Raw genomic sequence first — 23,978 nt, forward strand, 5'->3', positions numbered from 1 at the left:
TTTGTGGACAAAGACCCACTTCATCAGATGCATGTAGTGGAAATTACAGAAGCAGGTATAAATATACAGGCATAAGAAAAGAGTACCAATCAAGAGTAAGGCTAGAGATAACGAGGTCAATTCAATAAGGGAGGATGAGGCCCACTTCTAGCAGCTGTTGGGAGGTGTGAACACCAAGAGAGGAGAAATTGCTTTTGTAGCTGGCTAACTGTTCACAATCTTTGTTTAATCTTAAACTGATGGTGTCAAATTTGCAGATGAACTGTAGCTCAGCAGTTTCTCTTTGAAATCTGTTCTTGAAGTTTTTTTGTTGCAGGATGGCTACCTTTAAATCTGCTATTGTGTGTCCAGGGAGATTGAAGTGTTCTCCTACAGGTTTTTGTATATTACCATTCCGGGTATCTGATTTGTGTCCATTTATTCTTTTACGTAGGGGCTGCCCAGTTTGGCCAATGTATATAGCAGAGGGGCATTGCTGGCACATGATAGCGTATATTACATTGGTAGATGTGCAGGTGAATGAACCCACGATGGTGTGGCTGATCTGGTTAGGTCCTGTGATGGTGTCTCTGGTGTAGATATGTGAGCAGAGTTGGCACCGAGGTTTGTTGCAACCGCCATAGCCCCAGACCCAGACCCAGCGACGGGCTGAAGGAACGGCAGTGGAGAGAAAATGTGGGGTGGTAGGAAGTGTCCCAAGGCAGGGAATTGAAACCCCAAGTGCTCGGCATGTTGCAGGGAGGGAACCCCCCACTGAGCGAGCAATGGACCGAGCCACTTCTCATAGGGCCCTGGGCCAGGATCCGGTGGAGTGGGAGGGCCCAGGTCCCCCTCCCCCTTCCTCTGCAGTGCTCCGAAGCAGAGGTAGCCCCTGAAGCCTGTGGACTAGGCCCTGGGGCCATATTTACCCCAAGAAAGGGGCCAGTGTTAGAGACTAGGCCACAGGGTCATGTTGACCCCAGTGGGGGCGGGCATCACAAGGCCAAGGCCACAGGGCCGTATTTACCCCAAGAGAGGGGCCTGCACTAGAGACTGAGCCGCAGGGCCGTATTGACCCCGATAGGGGGGCATTACAAGGACTAGGCCGCAGGGATATATACACCCCAATAGAGGGGCCTGCTTTAGAGACTGGGACGCAGGCCCATATTGACCCCAATAGGGAGGAATCCGAAGGACTAGGACGCAGGGCCATATTTACCCCAGGAGAGGGGCCTGCTTTAGAGACTGGAACATGGGACCGGATTGACCCTGAGAGGGGGGCACCACAAGGACTTTGTCTCGGGGCCGTATTTACCCTGGTAGAGGAGCCGGTTGCAAAGCCTGAGCCTCAGGTCCGTATTGACTTCAACAGAGGGGCATCAGAGTCTCAGACACAGGCCATTGTGCTTTGCAGACCCCAATAAGTAGACCTATGGGGAATTTTGACCACAAAGCCCTGCACAAAGGGAACGCGCCACTCAACAGTCCATAATACTGATGCCTTTATAGCTTTTTATATAGTGTAATCAATTAATATACCCACTGCCTAGGTACATCCATTTTAATTTGAATGTTTCTTTTCTTTTTTTCTTTCTCATGGTTCTGAGAGTCTGGATCAAGACTTTTAAATGAAGAGGACAGCTGTGAACGGGCTAAGCGCATACAACCTCTCTCCTCTAATATCAGTGCACCGGAATTTATGTTTATACTGCTGAGCAGGATTAGTCATAATGAGCACATTATACCAGATTTGCAGGATCTGCACCGACTTACTATTTACTTCTATGTAAAATTCAACGCATTGCCAGTCACCTATAAAGGTTGGTTCTTGGGGAGATCAATTGTTTTCACATACGCTACTGGAGTAGTTAAGGAGAGTTGAGGCGTGTGGACTAGCAGCGTAAAATTTCCCTGGAGGCAGAGATTCCACTTAAGCGGCGTATAGTACTAGACTGGTGCTCTGCATCAGTGGGGATTTCACTCATAGACCCCCGCAGGCAGTGTTTGGCTGCAGATGATTCTGGAATTTGCTTTATCCACTGCCACTCGGGCAACAGAGCCAGAGTGTTGATCTTTAGGGCACACAGGAAGAGGCAAAAAGGCGGGGCGGGGGAATTAGCGTGCATCTTGTTTCATGAGTGACTCGGGGGACACTGGTCAGTATGATTTGTGCTCACAGGTCTCTGCACTGAATTCTATTTCTAAATCTAAGGAGAAGATTTACTCGGTGTTGCTCGGGTCCTTCACTCAATTAATTTTTGTTTTTCTTCATTTAAATCAGGGGTGGGGAACCTCAGCCCCAGGGACTAGATCCATCCCTTGAGGCTCAGCATTGGGGAACCCGTGCTGGTGCTGAAGCCCCCCCGACACCCATCTGCAGGGCTAGAGCACACAAAACCTACCCCCCTAGTCTCTGGTGTGCAAGGGGAATGTAGGGAGGGTCTTTCTCCTTCTCAGTCAGGGGCTTCTCATATTGCTTCTCACTTGTGTGCAGCCCCCAACTGATTTTTCTGTGGGTCAGCAGTCCCCAACCCAAAAAAGTTTTCCCTCCCCTGATTTAAATCATTGTTCTGGGGTGGGGCTTGGATGAAGGGTTCAGTATGCAGGCTGCCCTGGAGAGAGAGGGCTACCCCAGCCCTCTCACACACAGCAGGTTGGCTCCAGGTACAAAGTGCTTCTCCATGGCTGCAGCAGGCTCGCTCCAGCAGGCACAGCCAGAAGAGGGATGCATGTTCCCCAGCTGGGGCAGGTCCAGTTTCATTTGCCCCCTGTGTTCCCCACCCAGAGTGAGGAATGCAGCAAACTGTGCATATTCCCCCTCACTCCCCAATGAAGGAGAACAGCTAGCAATGTTCCCATACAAATTGGGATACTTTTTTAAAGAGGAATAAGGGATCTTTTGGAAAAGGCTTTATTTTCTGAAAGATCCCCGTCTACACTGGTGGTTTTTTCCGGCAGAGCCCCGAGCCGGAAAAAAGTGACAGCCATGTTTATGCAAATGAAGTGGGGGGGATTTAAATCCCCACTTCATTTGCAATTGCGATGTGTCTAATTTGCATCCCTTTTACGGAAAAGGGATGCAGTCTAGACACAGCCTAGGAGTCCTGAACTGTTATCTAAGAACCCCACATACATCATGACACCTATTAGGCTAGTAATATCTAGACCAGACACTCATCAGTGCATGGTGGAGCTGACAGCCACCGTGAGCCATGAGTCAATGTGTGGCGGGGGAATCGGGGAGGGGTGTCTCTGCACTCCCAGAAAGGGCAAGGCCAAAGGTGGAAGAGTCAGAGTCAAAGATAGTCAGCCCTTAGGACCACCCAGTAAGCACCACCTTCAGAGTCATGTGGAATGGCGCTCCGTCAGCAATTCAACGGGGTCCGGGACTCCAGCTGCTGCTAAGGGTCCCTTCAAAGCTCCAGGCCCCAAGGGCAATTGCCCCTTTAACCTCCCCACCTTACCCTCTTTGGCAGGCCTGTCAGTGCTTGGTTCTGTAGTGATTGGCACTATATAAATAAAGTTATAGATGCACTCCTAAAGCAGTACTTAGATTATGTTTTTCTGTGTGTACTATACTTCTGTCTTGTTCGCTGTTTTCTTCCCACCACTCTATCACAGAATTCTAAGCAGGTTAGAGGGGCTAAGATGCAATTCATAATTCTTTAAAAAATTCCAACCCTTCATTTAGCAACAGCTGAAGGTTTGCCCCCCACCTCCCCACACATACACAGACAAGGCCTGAGCCGGTATTTTGGAAATGTGAATGAAAGAGCTTGCATTGTTAAAAGGGATGCCTGTAAAAGCAGAGCTGCGTGAGGGATGACTGGCAGGAAAATGAGTCCCTTAGTATTAGTGAGAAAGAGTTTTGTCTTTTTTGTCATGTAATAATTTTCACTGAAAACATCTTTTAAAATGGTGACATCCCTCCTCTTTAATTCTGATTGCAAAATCCAGAGCATTGTGAGGATGCACCGGAGTCTGGATTTTTCAAAGGAGTTGCTCGTTTTAATTCCATTTAAATGGGGTTTGGAGCAAAGTTTTATAGGAAAACTAATTACAGAGAGCCAAGCGTGCCTCCAGTTTAAACTGTTACCTAATATTAAATTCTCATTCCATGGGGTGCTGGCTTTTTTTTTTTTTTTTTTTTTAAACGTCTCTCTGAAGTACAAACTGTTAAAAATGCAAATGGTCTAAACACAATATTCTTACATCAAAGCGAAATAAAATTATTTTGAAAGGCAGCCTTTGAATGCAATCTTGATTCTAAAGTAAGCCTATTTAGAGAAAATGGGATCCATAAATGTCAAGAACACCTGTAGTCTGTCTGAGAATGTGCCTGCTTTTTGACATTAGCATTGATAAGCCACAGGCACATTAAAACAAACATCCTTTTCTTAATCCGGTTAGAAAGAAGTCAGAGGAGGCAGTGGTAGGGTTTTGGTCTTTTTTTTTTTTTTAAGATTATTTCTTTTTAAGTTGTCTTACTAGAGATGAGTAAAAATATATATGGGCAAAACGTATTTGGTTGAATAGAAAACATTGGAAAATATTGAGCATTTTTGCTTTGAGAAACCGTGACATTTATGAAAAACCTAAGGCTGTGTCTACACTGGCATGAATTTCCAGAAATGCTTAAAACAGAATAGTTTTCGTTATAAGTATTTCCGGAAAAAGGGCTTTTCCAGAAAAGCAGCCTGCCAATGTAGATGCGCTTTTTCCGGAAAAGAGCCCCGATCGTCATTTTCGCGATCGGGGCTTTTTTCTGGAAAAGACTACTGGGCTGTCTACACTGGCCCTTTTCCGGAACAGTGTTCCGGAATAAGGACTTATGCCCGAGCGGGAGCAGCGTAGCTTTTCCGGAATAGCAGCTGATTTTGTACAGTAGAGCCTCGGTACTTTTCCAGAAATTCAAGGGCCAGTGTAGACAGCTCGCAGCTTATTCCGGAAAAGCGGCTGATTTTCTGGAATAACTGGCCCAGTGTAGACACAGCCTAATTGTTTTAAGTGTGGTCTCATTACACAACAATGTAACTACCAGATGACAAAGGCAAGTTATTGTCTAATGGAGTTTCATCCATTAGGAAACGTTATACAATATATTGTATCAGAAACAGAAATTCTGACAACACAAAAATGAAAAACCGCCCCCTCCCCACTTATATAAAAGATTTAATATAAATAATCTTTGGCCTGGGGAAAAGGAACCTATTATTCACCTGAAATTAGATGGGGCATATAAGGCTAATGCATGTAAACAATATTTTAATGGAAACTACTACAGAGAAGTGTTAACTCTCCTTGGCTGCGTCTAGACTGCTTTTGTGGAAAAACTTGCCAGCTGTCTACACTGGCTGCTTGAATTTCCGCAAGAACACTGACGATCTCATGTACAAAATCAGTGCTTCTTGTGGAAATACTATGCTGCTCCCGTTCGGGCAAAAGTCCTTTTGAGCAAAAGCTTTTGCACAAAAGATCTGGTGTAGACAGCTCAGATTTGTTTTGCACAAAAAAGCCCCGATCGCGAAAATGGCGATCGGGGCTTTTTTGCGCAAAAGCGCATCTAGATTGGCACAGATGCTTTTCCGCAAAAAGTGCTTTTGCGGAAAAGTGTCCATGCCAATCTAGACGCTCTTTTCCGCAAATGCTTTTAATGGAAAACTTTTCCGTTAAAAGCATTTGCGGAAAATCATGCCAGTCTAGACGCAGCCCTTCTGATTAAGGAAAAAACCTGAGGCAGTGATCAGAAAAGCTAAAATGATAGCAATGTAAGAGTAACAAGTAGAGCACTTGGTCAGCCAGGAATTTCTGGTGGAATGTTCAATAATAGATGCTGTTTTTCTATAGGGGTTTCTACCAATAAGTCATAATGAGCCAAAATGGTGCTTTCTAGCCCAAAAGAAAAAAAATGCATCTATTATTAAATACTGTTTTATTTTGTAATTTTGCCCATGCACCTTGTAAAAGTGTTTGTTATCATTTTGCACGGGAAGGCAATCACAAGAATAGAAAGAGTTCAAAATGTGAGGGTCCAAAGGACCTCTGTCTATTATTTGTCAATTATTTTGATTGCCAGGTCATATTGTCCACAGGAAGTAACTCCGTTTCTATGTTTCAATGATCTCTGTTCAGTAACCCTTTACATTACAAGTTACAGTATAGATGAATTGTTATAATAAGCCTATATAGTGTATGTGTTAAGCTAAACTCTAAGGCTAAGTCTACACTACAAAGTTAATTCGAAATAACAGTAGTTATTTTGAATTAACTTTAATAGCGTCTACGCAGGCAAACCACTATTTCAAAATAAATTCGAAATAGTGGAGCCCTTATTTCGAATTTGGTAAAACTCATTCTACGAGCCAAATTCGAAATAGCTATTTTGAATTAAGTGCTGTGTAGACACTTAATTAGATATGGGGGGCCTCCAGCCCTTCCCACGGAGCCCTGGTGACCACTCCGGGCACAACCAGGAAAGCTTACTCTCCTCTCCCCCAGCCCGGAGACATTAAAGGGGTAGACCCTGACCACAGTACCTGTGCCAGCTCCAAGCCTGCCAGCCCAGAGCCAGCAGTGGCCACCGGGGCCCCTGACCCAGAGGCCCCAAAACATGAGCTAGCAAGCCACAGGCAGCCAGCCCTCCACCGCTCCCCAGAACCAGTCTGCCATCTCCCAGAAGCCTGACAGGAGCTGGTGCCTTCCTGGTCTAGCGTGGAGATCATGGACCTAAGTCAGGTTTGGGGGAGATGTCCCCAACATCCATAATCTCTGCACTAGATGGAGGAATGCGGCCGTCTATGGCACGATAGCTGCCAGCCTGGCCACCAAAGGCCACATGCGAACCCAGGAGCAGCTGAGCATGGAAGTCAGGTTGTTCCGGCGAGACCCCCAACCCTGAATTTCCCCTCTCCCTTTTTCCCCTTGCTTCCCCCTTCCAGCTCCCTCCTCCCAGGTTTCCCTTTCTCCTCTTCCACCCTCTCTCTTCCCCTCTCCCACCTCCTTGTCCCAGTCTATCCAGAGGTTCACCCCCCAGTAAACCCAGTTTCTATTTTTGAACATACGTGTCTTTTATTTGACATCAGGAAGGGGGGCTAGGGAAGGGTAAGTGGAAGGAAGTGAGGGAGGAATGGAGCACGAGCCCCTGGTGGGGAGGACCGGGAAGGCTCTGAGGACACCTTGGGGTGGACGCTCTCCCTCAGGGCCTCCTGGATCCTGACAGCCTCCCGATGGACCCCCCGGATGGCAGCCTGCAGCAAGTGCAGCCGGGCTGATGGCAACGACCCCACAAGGGGCAGCTCTGGCTCCATGTGGCCGAGTGCTGTGGTGTCCCGAGTGCAGGCACTCAGGGCACTCCAAGACAGGACTGCTTTGCTGTCCCTCATCGAGGTAGACAAGCAAGCGGAGAACCCTGAGAACTGTCTGTCCGGTGTGGAGCTCAGTTAGCCTCAGGCAGCAGCCCCACACACTAAGTCCTAACCCGATGCCCTGCCGGCACTGGTTCTAGCTAGTCCTAACTTGGGTTCAGGGTCCACTTAGTGTGGAGATGCTATTTCGAAATAGTTTTTGTGCATAGATGCATTATTTCGAATTAGCTTAATTCGAATTAACTATTTCGAATTAAGTTAACTCGAAATAGCACTGTAGTGTAAACATACCCTAAGTTAAGTCATAGGGATATAAGCAAGTAGTCAACTAACTGACAAGCCTAGGCTTATCAGTTAGTCAAGTCGACTACTTGCATTTCCCCCCTCCTTGCTGCCTCTGGAGCAGAGGCAACAAGGAGAAGGAACAGAAGCCAATGCTGGGGGAAACTGGTTTAAAAGCTGGTTCACCCCAGCACCATCTCCATGGTGCCACTGCCTCCCCCCATATTAGAGGCAGCGGGAGGAGGGGGGGAGGGATGAGGAGGCTTCCATGAAGCAGCCTCTGCCCACAGTAGGCACAGCCCAGGCTGACGCAGACAGAGGTTGTTTCATGGCAGCAGGCCCTGTCCACGGCCTCACGGACAGGGGCTGCTGGACCTGGAGCAAGCCAGGACTGAGCAAGCCTGGCTCAGTCCCAGCTCATGCTGGGTCCGGAAGCCAACCCCATTGCGGCTCTGCAGTTTAAATGTAATAAGAGGTGGGCAGGTAGGCAGCCCGGCTCCTACTACATTTAAATTGCAGAGCCACAGCGAGGGGTAGCTCCCGACCCTGCAAGAGCTGAGATTGAGCGCTTCCTCCCTTATCGGCTAATCATGTAGCTGGGGTGCTGCTGGGTTGGTCCCACAGCACCACCAACTGCCGCTGCTGAAACTGACGAGCGGCAGACTTGGGGAAGCGGTGGAGCAGAGCAGCTGGGGTGCTGCCAGGTTGGTCCCGCAATGCCGCCCCTCACCCCCCTGCTTGGTGATAACTACTGCGGTCTGGGGAGGGTGGGGAGCCTGCTCCCCGCCTGGAAACTCTTGGCGGCATCATGGGGCTGAGCGCAGCTGGAACGGGGCAAATTCAGGGACTTAGCTCTCGTGGCTGCATGAGGGTTCCCCCTCTTTCTTGCAAAACAGCGGAGGGTTTGCCCCTCGACACCCCATTCCCTGCCCACCCTCCACCCCTCAGCCAGACGCAGTGAGGGTCCCAGCAGACCCGTCACAGGGGTATAATCCCCTTCCTCTCGTCTCCCCTTCCCTTTCCCAGCTGCGAGCATCCATGGGGCTCACAGCAGCTCCAATTGTCCGGCTGGCCGGAGCACTTCCGGGTTCCAGTTGGTGACAGACTATCAGGAGTACCGGACCACTGGATGCCGGAGAATTGGATTATTACTGTATTTGAAGTTAACAGAACTATATAAAAGGGTCACTACATAATCTTAAGCCATTACAAAGTTTCTTGTTTCTACTTAAACTAAAGGAAAGAATTACTTTTCAGCACTGTCTAATAATGCACAATTAGAAGCAACCTTCTGAAGTTTTCACAGAAACTGCTAGGCTATGTCCACACCAGGAAGTTATTTTGAAAACTATTTCGAAATAAGCTATTCCTCTTCACAAGCAGGAGTTGTTATTTAGAAGTATAAAGCCCTTTGTTTCAGCATAACAGGCATGGTAATGTAGACACTCTCCTTATTTCAAAACAAGAGGAGTTATTTCGAAATAACTCCCCAACATAGGCTGTGTCCAGACTCAGGGGTTTTTTCGAAAAAGGTAGCCTTTTTTCGAAAAAACTTCACCTGCGTCCAGACTCAAGCCGCGTTCTTTCGAAATTAAATCGAAAGAACGCGGCTTTTCTTTCGATGGCGGTAAACCTCATTTCATGAGGAAGAACTCCTTCTTTCGAAAGTTCCTCTTTCGAAAGAAGGCGTTCTTCAATGTAAATAGGGCTTCTTTGAAAGAGAGCATCCAGACTCACTGGATGCTTTCTTTCGAAAAAGCAAGCCGCTTTTTCGAAAGTTCAACGTGCAGTCTAGACGCTCTCTTTCGAAAGAGCCTCTTTCGAAAGAGGCTTGCAGTCTAGACATAGCCATAGATATGCCCTTACAATTGTCCTTCTATACCTAAATTTGTTGTTGGATACTAGGGTTCTACTCCAGCATCAACTGACACTGATTTTTGGTTACTCAAGAAACAATGAGGAATAATGCAAAATACTTCTGGGTTGAAAGAAGGAGTTAGTTATCACCAAATCTTGATATGGTCAAGTACTGTCTCATGAATGTAACTGTGGCTAATGTACAGTTGTCTGAAAAATACATCACAGTGTATTTCAAATGGAAAGTACATCGATACCCTTGAAGAAACTTAAAATAGAAAACAAGGCAAAATGTAGGGACTAATGGTGCTGACTAATTGCCTTGAAATATCAGAGGGGAAGTGTTTTCTCAAATATTAAGAAAACATGGAGAGGACAGAAGAGGAAGGGAGTTACCAGTTGAGATTATTGTGCTGGATTTGATATTTTGATATTTAATCTAAATCAGACCCATCACTTCTGAAGTAGGCTTATTGACAGAATATAAATTGAATTCGATTTATTTAACCTATTTTTGGAAGTGTAAACACAACACAACAACAATGTTTTTGGCCCATGAGACAATGCCATATTGTTAACATTGGTGTTTTACACTTTTCCAGTTATCTTGCAATTAAAATATGATTAAAAAATATTGTGATTGTTTCAGATAAAAAATATGACACTCTGTCCAAAGGAGAAATACGTGTAAATGTAATTCATATTATTGCAGGAAGTCACATTTGCACTTACTAATAAACTTATGGGTATTTTTATTAATAATATATACTTTATATAAGTGTTCAAATACAATTTCACTTATTGTATGTGTGGTCTACTGAGCAATATCTTTGATACAAGTATTTATAGCATAGCCATCACTGTGGTATGATGCTATTTGTGTATATTGGGGGCACAAATAATTATCTTCATAGAATCCATATATTATATTAATCATAGAGCTGGAAGTGACCTCAGGAGGACATCGAATCCAGCCCTCTTCCCAAAGCAGAACCAACCCCAGCTAAACCATTGCAGCCAAGGCTTTTTCCAACAGGGACTTAAAAACCTCTAGGGATGGAGATTCCACCACCACCCTAGGCAACCCATTCCAGTGCCTCACCAGCCTCCTAGTAAAATAGTTTTTCCTAATATTCAACCTAGACCTCCCCCACTGTAACTTGAGACCATTGCTCCTTGTTTTGCTATCCATCACTACTGTGAACAGCCTCTTTCCATCCTCTTTGGAACCTCCCTTCAAAAAGTCAAATCCCCCCTCACTTTTCTCTTCTGCAAACAAAATAAGCCCAAATCCCTCAGTCTCTCCTCATAGGTTATGTGCTCCAGCCCTCCACTGGACTCTCTCCAATACATTCACATCCTATCTATAGTGGGGGGCCCAGAACTGGATGCAATACTCCGATGCTGAATAAAGGGGAATAATCACTTCTCTAGATGTGCTGTCAGTGCTCCTCCTAATCATAGAATCATAGAATAATAAAATAATAGGACTGGAAGGGACCTCGAGAGGTCATCGAGTCCAGCCCCCCACCCTCAAAGCAGGACCAAGCTCTGTCTACACCATCCCAGACAGATGTCTATCTAACCTGTTCTTAAATATCTCCAGAGAGGGAGATTCCACCACCTCCCTTGGCAATTTATTCCAATATTTGACCACCCTGACAGTTAGGAATTTTTTCCTAATGTCCAATCTAAACCTCCCCTGCTGCACTTTAAGCCCATTACTCCTTGTCCTGTCCTCAGAAACCAAGAGGAACAAATTTTCGCCTTCCTCCTTGTGACACCCTTTTAGATATTTGAAAACCGCTATCATGTGCCCCCTTAATCTTCTTTTTTCCAAACTAAACAAGCCCAGTTCGTGAAGCCTGGCTTCATGGGTCATGTTCTCTAAACCTTTAATCATTCTTGTCATTCTTCTCTGTACCCTTTCCAATTTCTCCACATCTTTCTTGAAATGTGGTGCCCAGAACTGGACACAGTACCCCAGCTGAGGCCTAACTAGTGCAGAGTAGAGCGGCAGAATGACTTCACGAGTTTTGCTTACAACACACCTGTTGATACAACCTAGAATCATATTTGTTTTTTTTGCAACAGCGTCACACTGTTGACTCATATTCAACTTGTGGTCCACTATGACCTCTAGATCCCTTTCCGCCATGCTCCTTCCTAGACAGTCGCTTCCCATCTTGTATGTATGGAACTGATTGTTCCTTCCTAAGTGGAGCACTTTGCATTTCTCTTTATTAAACCTCATCCTGTTTACCTCTGACCATTTCTCTAACTTGCTAAGGTCATTTTGAATTATGTCCCTATCCTCCAAAGAAGTCGCAACCCCACCCAGTTTGGTATCATCTGCAAACTTAATAAGCGTACTCTCTATCCCAATATCTACATCATTGATGAAGATATTGAACAGTACAGGTCCCAAAACAGACCCTTGCGGAACTCCACTTGTTATCCCTTTCCAGCAGGATTTAGCACCGTTAACAACAACTCTCTGACTACGGTTATCCAGCCAATTATGCACCCACCTTATCGTGGCACTATCTAAGTTATATTTGCCTAGTTTATCAATAAGAATATCATGCGAGACCGTATCAAATGCCTTACTAAAGTCTAGGTATATGACATCCACCGCTTCTCCCTTATCCACAAGGCTCGTTATCCTATCAAAGAAAGCTATCAGATTAGTTTGGCATGACTTGATCTTCACAAACCCATGCTGGCTATTCAAGTAAATAGCTGGCTAATGCAACCTAATATTCCATTTGCCTTCCTGGCTACAAGGGCACACTGTTGACCCTTCCTTACAGCATGAAAGCATAGGCTACGTCTACACTGGCCCCTTTTCCGGAAGGGGCATGTAAATTTCACTAGTCGTCGTAGGGAAATCCGCGGGGGATTTAAATATCCCCCGCGGCATTTAAATAAAAATGTCTGCCGCTTTTTTCCGGCTTTTAAAAAAGCCGGAAAAGAGCGTCTAGACTGGCCCCGATCCTCCGGAAAAAGTGCCCTTTTCCGGAGGCTCTTATTCTTACTTTGAAGTAGGAATAAGAGCCTCCGGAAAAGGGCACTTTTTCCGGAGGATCGGGGCCAGTCTAGACACTCTTTTCCGGCTTTTTTAAAAGCCGGAAAAAAGCGGCGGACATTTTTATTTAAATGCCGCGGGGGATATTTAAATCCCCCGCGGATTTCCCTACGACGACTAGTGAAATTTACATGCCCCTTCCGGAAAAGGGGCCAGTGTAGACGTAGCCATAGTGTAGACGTGTAGACGTAGCCATAGTACCAATCCTCCATCCTCTAAGAGTGCCGATGATAAGGGTAGCAATCAGTGGATTCTTTCGAAGATTCCAAAGCCTGCTACTACTGTGGTATAAAGCATGAACAAAAATGTATCTTATACCTTTACCTAAGAATGACTAAAATTGAGTTTATCATATCAAATGCTAGCGGTGAAGTCCCAGACAAGCTTCAATTATCATATAGATAGCTTCAGTGTTTCTTTTGAGTGCATCTGCCAAGGTGATGGAGATGGGTAGACCAGTCTATCTAGCCTGTTCTCCTAAAATGACTACACTTAAAATGATGCAGTTGTGCTACTGTAATGCCCAGTGTAGACACTATCCATACCAATGGGAGGTTTCCCCAATGATCTGGTCAACACTGCACATTTACAACACACACTGCATTGCATTGACCTAGCTGTGGAAGTTGTCTTCGCATACATTTGGCTCCCACTGATTTAAGTGCCTGTTTATGCCATTTAGCAACACCACTGCCTCAAGGAGCGCAGAATCATGGATGATGTTATTAGGCAGAAACAGTGTCAATGTGTAGCTTTGAGTAGCTTATATTAAATATTAATGTCCTACAGTGCCTCACCCTGAATATACAATCAATACAAGTACTCATATTGGCACCACAGACACAGAGAGTCAAGTGTGGACACACACACACAAGCAATTTAATTAAATACTGTGATGGCTGTATGCCAATGTAAGTTATTTGACTATTTTGTACCATAGACACGACCTGAGAGGTGTTAGGTAGGTCAATAGAGGAATTCTTCCATTGGTAAAGTGTTGTTCTGTGCTAGAGACTGGTTGTTATAGCTACATCTCACAGGGGTGTGGGTTTTTCACACCCAAGAGACTTAGTTATACTGAAGTAAATTCCAGTGTAGACCAGGTTTAACACTAGTGAATACCAGGTGTTTCGGAGGAAGGGCAAAATTCTGTGTAAGGGACATTCATGGAATAATTGTGAATATAAAAATCTGGTAAGGGCTTGATATTTTGAACCATTATGTGAATATTCAAGCAACTTACCTTAACTGAGAGAACCTCTGGCGATAATGAAAATTCTGGATATCAGGAAAAGGCATCACCTCTCTTACCAATACTCAGCCCAAACTAACTTTCGTGCAATTCCCAACTTCCACCAGAATTCTTTTGTGTGCATAGAAATAAGAGTGAGGAGAGACCTAACATAATCCAGTTCTTCGCACAGTATAATATGTATTTTGTCTAATTCAATTTTAAATTAATCAAGCCATGGGGCTTTAACATGGCAGAGGGGAGATTATTGAATAGTGTAATAAATCTCAGTGAAAGTCTTCTTTTCACTTGATCAGCTTCACTCCCTTACTTCTAGTTACATCCTTTTCAATCTACCAAAATATTCCCATTCCTCATTGGCAATACATCCTTGAAATATACATCAATGGTTATATCTTTTCTACCATGTAGCCAAATTGTAAAAAAAAGTAAGACCAGAATATCAGCTTGCGTGAATCAACATGGTATACTGAATCTAAAGAAGCTACATTGATTTACCCAAGATGAGTCTCTGACTTTTAGGGTATGCCTACTCTGCATCCGAGAGCAAATCATCCAGGCCAGGTAAACAGATTCACATTAGTGGAGTCAAGCTAGTGTGCCAAAAATAGCAGTGTGGACATTATGGTTCAAGCAAACACGTGAGGTATCTGACCTCAAATCCAGGGGTTTGAGATCTTGAGCTGCAGCCCAAGATATAATGTCCTCATATGCACAAGTCTGTCTACCCATGCTAGGAGATTCATTCCTACCTATACTGTTCTACAGTATCCAGATGGAGCCAGGACAAAAAAGGTAGACTAATTCAATGCATGTGCATTATTATTCATCTGTTCTTTTTTACATCCACATTTAATATGGAAATTATCCTGCAAAGGATCATTTTTGCTACCAGAAGTGTCCACATTATAGAATATTAAATTGTAATTAAGTCTTTTCATGTTTTTCCTTTTACTGCCCATATCCCAATTTTAAAAAATGAGGCAGAGTTTTTCATTTTGAAATTCCTTTCCAAGTTCCATTTGCGTAAAGGGAAACACTGGACTTATAAATATTTCCATTTCTCCAGATAACTTGACTTCTGGCTGCACAGGATGTTTATTGTCATTGAACATTAGATATGGCTTTCTGAACTTGCTTTGACTGATCTCATGGAAAGCAGATGAATTGATAAGCTCATCCAATGAAGGGTTTTTATGGGGTTAGGTCAAACTCCTTCAACTTTATTTCAGTTACCAGAGGTCCAGGTATGGAGCTCACACTGGTGCAGGAGGCTTTTTCTCTTGCTTATGAAACAAAATATAAAAACTCTTCTAACCTATCTTCTAACCTAACAAGAGACATACATTTACATCAGGAAAGGGGTTTGGCCTCATTTTCTTTGCAGCATTTTGGGGATTTTTCTTTATCTTTTTTTTAATATTCTCGCCAAAGATGTTGAATGAATTGAAACTGGAGTGTGAACATCCATAAAATCAGTGAAGTATGGGCAATGGCAGAAAAAGTTTCCTCAGCCCAGTCTAGACGATTTTCCCCACTTCTAGGGATACCATACATTTGGTCTCCATGGCTTCCTCATTCCTGGCTCTCATGCTCCCAACAAAGGTACAGATTAATTCCAATTATGACATGGACCTTGTCCATTAATAAACAGTCTGACACCACTAGGATTTTTCCTTTCCTGTATCTCACAATTTACAGAGCTGTACAAATAATAAATATCCATTCCTCTCTTTTGATCAGTGGTTCTCAAAGTGTGGTCTGAGGACAACTAGTGGTCTGCAACTGACTTGCAGCTGGGCCCTGGGCTTGGGGCTTGGCCTGCCCTTGCTCCCTACAGTGGGGAGCCTGCACTGGTGTTCCAGCTCCACGCCCCCACCCATGAAGTTGGAGTGCCAGTGCCGACTTCCCGCTATGGAGGTGAAGGAAGCAGTTCCACGCGCTGCCACTCCCCCACCATCCAGTCAATGGTAGCAGCAGGGGGAGGTGCTTGGGGAGCAGCAGGAGACATGGAGCCAGGTAAGTGACCCCATCCCCTTCATGTCCAAATCCTGTACCCCTATTCTCCTCACTGTTTTATAGCAACTGCTATAAAAATGTGTTCCAGCACGTGAACAAGGCAAACATTGAAGGGTATGAAACTAGTTTAACAAACAAGATCTGCATCAGAACCTACTTTAAGGTGTGATTTTATTCAGTCTTGGCTCAGCATTATATTATGCTGCCCAACCTAGGCCGTCTATTTCTATTCTCCTCAGATTCATCAGTAGCAGTCTTTCTATTCTGCTTTTCAGTTCTTCAAGGTTTTGATGTTGCAAGTATAGAAATATATTCATATTTCTTATCGGGACCATGTCCCCAAGCTTAGGAAAGTCTTAAACTGATGAAACAGTCAGTTATCCTACACTTTAATATTTCATTAAAGATTTCAAGGCAATTCTGTCTTTTGCTCGTTCTTCCCTCAACTGCATAATCAGTTTCAAAGGTTTATTTCCCAGCATCAGGTTAATTCATAAATATCCTGTAGATTGAAAATGTTGGGTAATCACATGGAATGATTCACTTCTTACCTGTGTCTGCTCCACAGAAGGGTTCAGTAGCATATAGGATAACCCCTTCCATAGATTCTGTGAAGCAAAGATAACTGCTCTCTATTTTGTAAGGAACAAATCTGCAGTTGCAAGGAAACTGACAGGATAATCGCATAGATGGTGATAGGATAATCCCATAACTGAATTTAGTTTATATTTTGTATGAGCAGATGTTTATCTGAAATTTTGTCTTTGAAACTAGTCTTGGAATCACTAGAGATTAGAATTTGTCATGAGAATGATAATATTTCTTTCCTCCATCTGGGATGTACTTCCATTTTCAATCCTGACAAAACCCAAGAGTGCAGAGGCATGTGAAAGTCAGAGACAAGCTTAAGTTGAAATGTCCAGATATGTTTGGAATTCAGATCCAAGGTTCTGGTTTAATAAAGATATGGGCCAGCTGTAAAATTTGGACACTGGTATTCTGGTGGACAAATCTAAATAGATCTGGGTTCAGATTTCAAATGCCCTCACCATTTGTGGGATTTCAGAAAATGGGTTTTAGTACAGGCTCATCTTCTCATCTCTCATAAGGAAAGAGAGTTAACTGAGGTGCTTTTAAGTTAATCATTTAGGTTACATCTACATAGTAACATTATTTCGAAATAACTTAGTCCGCATCTACACAGCAGGCAGTTATTTCGAAATAATGTCAAAATACTGTCAAGCTGAAGGACTTCTGCCTCTGACTCCTGTAACCCACATTGTACAAGGAGTAAGGGAAGTTGGAGAAAGAGTGCTTTATTTCGAAATAAGTGCTGTGTAGATGCTTCCAATTTTGAAATATGCTATGCAATTGACATATTATTTTGATTTATGTCCTGCTGTATAGATGCACCCTTAGAGAGCAAAGCTGAATTTGTTGATGAGATGGACCACTGTTTTATGATATTAGATTAATTCTGCCCAGCCTCAGAGGTCTTTTTTCCTATATATATATTTGAAAATCAACTTAAAGTATTCTTTGTATAGGAACATCAAGAAAATATCACTGTGCTCTCATCAGCTGATCCAAGAGATAATTTTCTTTACATATTTCTTTTTCTGGCACATCACAAAATGGGAATTGATTTAGAATGGAAATAAACCACTGATACAATTTTTCTCATCCTTCAAAGAAATCCTGCAGCAAACTCATTTACAATGAAATCCTAAAATAAAATAGCAGAAATTTTATCTTCCTATATATCCAGTTTCTGACATTCAACAGCATGACCTTCAAAATTAATTCCCTTTTGAGTCGGATTCTGTTGTCCCTGCTTCTTTAATAGTTATTAAGTATCCCCATCCATGCATTATACATTAGTGGAGAGATGGTAGCCATTACAGTGAAAACATCACCTTTATTTGTTCTATTTGTACTAGCTATGCACAGTGCTGCAAAATGTGGTTTTAAGAATAAAAATTAAATCTATATTTTCCCATTTAAAACAAGATATTTTAACTAGTATCCCATTATCTCCATCTCCTTGACATACCCTGGCCATTTCTGTCGACTGCCTGTGATTTCTTAGAAGCTGAATGGATTCCATTTTGACATCATTAACCTTTTAAAATATAAAAGTATGCCACAGAACATGGATTGTACCCAACATAAAAAAAACCCATAGACTATGTGTTTGAAAGCTTGTGGATTATGCCTGAAAATATCTAACATACCTAAATTATCTGGGCACTTATTTTACGTACAGGACATATAAGAGATAATCCATGACTATACTGAGCCTTCAGTGACTTATTGTCATGAAATAAGGCAACTGACCACAGAGGGTGAGGAACTAATTAAGACATCTCTCCGGCATAAATGTGTCAGAGACACGGTAGATTTTTACACTACGAAGGCTTATTGACTTCTCTAGCAAGACAGATGGGTTTCTGCCGAAAAGTTATAGAAAGGAAGTAGGGCCCCAGTGTGGAACTGCTGGCTGGAGACATTACTGGGTATGGTGGGAGTGTAATATGTGAGCATACGCTGGAAGGCTGACTAGCTTCTCTCGCAAGCCAAGGTCAAGCAACCAAATAGGAGGGTCACAGGGGCTGGGAGCAGGGAAGACAGAAGAAAAATTAAGAGCCAGAGGAAAGCCTGGCCTTGGTGAGAACACAACCTCATTTCTTACTCCTCTCCTGGGGTACAAAAGGGGTGTGATGAAGACCTCAGACTTACGACCCATCCCCCCCAAACAGAACATGATCGAAAGATGTATGGGGTGTGATTGGGGCATGCACTGCAGGTACATGTGAGCCTGCTGAGGAGGAAAGGGAATGGGAGCAATGGGAATTGTGACAGGGTCAGGCCAGAGAACTGCAGCCCAATGAGATGCAACTGGGATGAGCTAGCTCAGGCTAATTGGGGCCAGCTGACTTCTCCGCTGTCTGTCTGAAGGCCTTTAAAAGCCTCAGCAGTTGGAGGCTTGGGGAGGGAGGGAAGGAAGAGGATGAAAGGAAGGTGGTGGAGAGGCAGAGAAGAAGAAACTGGAGAGAACAATTTTGACCAGCATTAGGTAAATGCAGCTAAGGAGGGAGCCTGTGGGCACCTGGCCTGGGCTACCTACCATTGAGACCCACTGCGAAACCCCTAACTCGGGGGGTTAAGGGGAGGAGGCCTACCCAGTGGTGGCTTGGGGAAGAAGGGCCCTTGCCACAGAATAGAACAGGGGAATGGGGACACAGGCAAGGTTTTGTGGTGTCAGAGCTGGGAAGGGGAACATGGGATAAAGGCCGTGTGGCATCAAAGCTAGGCATGGAACACTAGGAAACAGACTCTGCCAACATGTAGAGCTATGGATACGCTTGGGACTAATCCCAGTAAACATCCCATTGCCCACACTTTGGACTTCTTGACTTTTGCTTTCTTTCTGCATGACGAATGTAAAGGGAAAGCCCTCCAACACATAGCAACATCTCTATCACTTCCACAATCTGATTGATCTCCTTTGTTAAAGACTGTCTTGGTGCTAGCGTTTCTCAAGTTTTCCGGAATCTTCTCACTATCCCAGATATGAGGAAAAAAGTTTGTAGAGCTTCCTTCACAGAGTTTCACTTCCAAACTTGTAGACTTCAGCTGGTACGCCATATGGCCCCGCTGCCTTGTTGTTCTTGGCTTGCATAGTGTTGTTGAGGTAAAAACTTGATAGTGGCATCAGAGACAGTCAACTCACAGTTCAGGAGTCATGTAAAATGTTCTTTCCATCTGTCTTTGATAGCTTTGCTGTTGTTAAAATATGCTGACCTGTCTTGGGCTCTGAGTGATGTGGGAGCAAGGACTGTAAATGGCCCTTATTGTCTGAAGAAAAGAAAAGAAAAAAAGCTCCTCACATGTTTATCAGTGTAAAGCTCAGTCTTCTTGGCCTTTTCTCACCACCACTTATTTTTATGTCACAGATTTTCTTTGGGGTTTCAGCCGCAAGTTTTGTGTCCAATTCTTTCTTCTGCTGGTATGATATGTCATTTCACCACAAGTAATGAGCTTTTCTTTTCTGGTCAAGCAGGCCCTGAATCTCAGCATCAACCTTTTCAAACCAATCTTGCTGATGGCGGGAGACTTAGCCAATGGATTCAGCACATGCTCAGAGAGTGACAGTCTTTAATCCTCCATAATTTTTCATTTAAATCATCATCTGTAGGCAGAATGGCAAACTTTACTTGGATAAGCGATGAGGAGTCCTGTGGCACCTTATAGACTAACTGAAGTGTAGGAGCATAAGCTTTCGTGGGCAAAGACCCACTTCGTCAGATGCATGTAGTGGAAATTTCCAGAGGCAGGAATAAATATGCAGGCCAGGATCAGGCTGGAGATGACGAGGTGGATCCAATCAAGGAGGATCCACCTCGTCATCTCCAGCCTGATCCTGGCCTGCATATTTATTCCTGCCTCTGGAAATTTCCACTACATGCATCTGACGAAGTGGGTCTTTGCCCACGAAAGCTTATGCTCCTACACTTCAGTTAGTCTATAAGGTGCCACAGGACTCCTCGTCGCTTTTGCAGATTCAGACTAACACGGCTACCCCTCTGATACTTTACTTGGATATACTGCTGACGTTTCCCCTGAGACACTGTATATTGAAGGGACTTGATGTTGAATTACTTTCATACTGATTTTGCCTGCTTGTGATGTCTTGTGGAGATCTGGAAATTCATGACTAAGCTAACAAAACAATGGTCTGTCCAACAGTCATTGGTCCCATGCATAGCCCTCATGATGCAGACACCCTTCCAATCAGAGCTCTAACAATCACATAGTTGTGAAGGTTCCAATGTTGAGAGTGAGAAGGTCTCCAGGTGGCCTTTGTCTAAAAAGGGTGTTCACAATCACCAGGCCATGTTCTTTGTATTTGCTCAGGAGGAGAATGCTGCCGGAGATACTCCTTTTCTGATAGTGTAATTGCAGACAGATCTGACTCATGCCCAACTCTAGCATTAAAATCTCAAAGGACAATGATCTTGCCCTTCTTGGCAATGTTGGTCAGACACTGTCAAGATCTGTATAGAATTGTTCCTTGATATCCTCACTAGAAGCAAGCGTTGGGGCATATACACTGATGACTGTTACTGAGCTCAAGATGAAGACCCATAAGATGTGCATTGATTCCTACAAGAAATTCTGCAGATTGACTGACAAACATTCCTAATCACAAAACCAACATCATGAATGGATTTTCCTTTCCAAAAAAGGGCATACAATATCGTTTTTATCCATCAGCGTGTGAACATTCCATGTAGCAAAATTCACTATGTTTTTATAGCTTTGACTACAGGCGCAGTGATCTCACTGGATGCTGTAATCCAGCCAAGAGTGTATGAGGGTATGTCTACACTGCCACTCTAGCTCGAACTAGAGTGGCTAATGTAGGCATTCGAACTTGCAAATGAAGCCTGGGATGGATGCAGGAGGAATAACGGTAGTTCTAATTAGGAACTTTAATTCAAACTACCTACTCCGTGCCGCATGTAGCCGCGGGCAGGTAGTTCAAATTACAGGCATTTAAAAATGGTACCCACCCAGGAACATGCAAATGAAGCCCGGGATATTTAAATTCCGAGCTTCATTTGCAAGTTCGAATGCCTACATTAGCCACCCTAGTTCGAACTAGGGTGGCAGTGTAGACATACCCAGAGAGAGCCTAGATTTAGGGCTCTTTTTCTAGTACTCTCCCCGTGTGAGGTGAACAGAGGGGATACTAAAGAGAACTGTTCAGTTGTGATGGTAGCTACCAAATTACACCCCTGGTTCAGTCCAGGTGCAAGAGAATAATTTAATTACTGCTGCCTACATGCAGATTTGTGGCTAGGGATTGCCAGATTAAAGAGAGGATTACTCAGCAATGTATCTGTGAGCCAGGCTAATAACTGTAACCTTAATTTTGTAGGTGGGTAAACTAAGGTACAGAGCAACTACAGGCCAGATTCTTATATCCTTACTCATGTTATTTTTACCATTTGCATTGCAGTAATGCATAGAAGCACCAATTAGCAAGTACATCTCCATTATGGTAGACACTAAACAAAACCCTGGTATATTTATGTCTGTCTGCAAATAGGTCTATATTAAATGCTAATTGTTTTGTGTACTAAAGAATCATCCAGGGCCAAGTAAATATTGTATTATTTTATACGAGTTCCAGTAAATCCTACAAAGTGATGCTCCTTTCCTACATTAGCAACTTTCCTGTTCATCTGAAAATCTTTCTATTTACAGACCTGACAGTCCCATGTAAAAAGTTTTGGAATGACAGCCCACCCAAAAGAACCTGCTTAAAAATGACATGCCTGAAAATGAGAAAAGTAGATTCAATTAAGGCTTTCAATTTCTGTGTACCAACTTTAACATTCGCTCCTGATTTATTTTATTCGTCTGCATCAATGAAAATGCTGATGCAACCACAAAATCCACCAAAACCTCAATCCACTTTCCAACCACTTCGATATTCACATCTGGAATGACTAAAAACTGCCCAGATACTTCTTGAGGACTATTTTTTACACTGCTTGATGAATATTATGATCCAACATCATTGACCTTGGAAAGGTGCATATGTTCACACATGTGGGAAATTTATGTGTGTCATCATTGTTCAGATCCTCACCACTAAGCTTGCCTCCTGATTATATATTCTACCTGGATCTGTGCAATAGCAATTTTTCCCCTTTCCTGCCTCCTCATATGTTGCTTGGGGCTTGCACAATCAACTGCTCACACACAGTCTTCAAGCCAAAAATTATTGGTACAAATTATTCAGAAAATAATTTGACTAATAAATAAATTTGAGAAAATCTGGAGCCGTTTATGGATAATCCAAGATCAGAAACAATCATGGAATACATTGTTTGCTGTGAATTATTCCTCCAGCTCTAACAATCAGCATACCAATAGCATTGCAACTCAAACCACTCTGTAGGATCCACAAAGTCTCTCAGGGTATGTCTTCACTACAGCACTATTTCGAATTAACTTAAATAGTTAATTCGAATTAAGCTAATTTGAAATAATGCATCTATACACAAAAACTATTTTGAAATAACGTTTTGCTATTTTGAATTAGTGCGTCCATACTGAGTGGACCCTGAACTGAAGTTAAGGCTGGCTGGAATCAGTGCCAGCAGGACATTGGGTTAGGACTTAGTGTGTGTGACTTAGCAGCTGCCTGAGGCTAACTGAGCTCCATGCTTAAAGGGACCCTACCCCCACCCCGGATGGACAGTTTTCAGGGTTCCCCGCTTGCTTGTCTACCTCGATGAGGGACAGCAAAGCAGTCCTGTCTCGGAGTGCCCTGAGTGCCTGCACTCGGGACACCACAGCACCCGGCCACATGGAGCCAGAGCTGCCCCACGGGCACGCTGGTACATCTGGTGGGGTTGTTGCCATCAGCCCGGCTGCACTTGCTGCAGGCTGCCATCCGGAGTGTCCATCGGAAGGCTGTCAGGATCCAGGAGGTCCTGAGGGAGAACGTCCACTCCGAGGTGCCCTCAGAGCCTCCCCGGTCCTCCCCACCGGGGGCTCGTGCCCCATTCCTCCCTCTCATCCTTCCACTTACCCTTCCCTAGCTCCCCTTCCTGATGTCAAATAAAAGACACATATGTTCAAAATAGAAACTGGGTTTATTGAACAAAACTGGGGGGGATGAATCTCTGGGGAGACTGGGGAAAGGAGGTGGAGAGGAGAAGAGAGAGGGTGGAAGAGGGGAGGGGGAAACCTGGGAGGAGGGAGCTGGTATGGAGGGAGCTGTATTTCGAAATAGCAGTTTGCCTGTATAGTTGCTATTAAAGTTAATTCAAAATAACTGCTGTTATTTCAAATTAATTTTGTAGTGTAGACATATCCTCAGATATGTTTTAGAAAATGGTGCATCTGAACAGAACTCCAGAGAACCTGCTACAGGAAAGTGATAGTGTTAGTCTGGTGTAGCTGAAACAAAAAACAAAAACAAACAAACAAAAAGTGCTACATAGCCCTGTTTTTTGTTCTGCTACAGGAAAGTAAATTAAGACAGAAAAGGCTAGTTTCTTGCTTGGCACTTCAACACCCTCATTTTTTCCCCAGGTCTGTTGTATTTATTGATAAC

At 43.8% G+C, this 23,978-nt stretch overlaps 1 long non-coding RNA gene across 2 annotated transcripts in view; it reads left to right on the forward strand.

Moving 5' to 3' along the window:
* LOC142831274 (uncharacterized) overlaps positions 1–23,978 on the forward strand; it is a 76,413-nt gene that overhangs the window by 47,191 nt on the left and 5,244 nt on the right. For both annotated transcript variants that reach the window (XR_012906981.1, XR_012906982.1), the window contains exon 3: positions 1,587–1,799. This is a non-coding gene — a long non-coding RNA (uncharacterized LOC142831274). The remainder of the gene's footprint in view (positions 1–1,586; positions 1,800–23,978) is intronic.

Source organism: Pelodiscus sinensis, chromosome 13, assembly GCF_049634645.1.
Source record: "Pelodiscus sinensis isolate JC-2024 chromosome 13, ASM4963464v1, whole genome shotgun sequence".
In the NCBI taxonomy this organism is placed as follows: Eukaryota; Metazoa; Chordata; order Testudines; family Trionychidae; genus Pelodiscus; species Pelodiscus sinensis.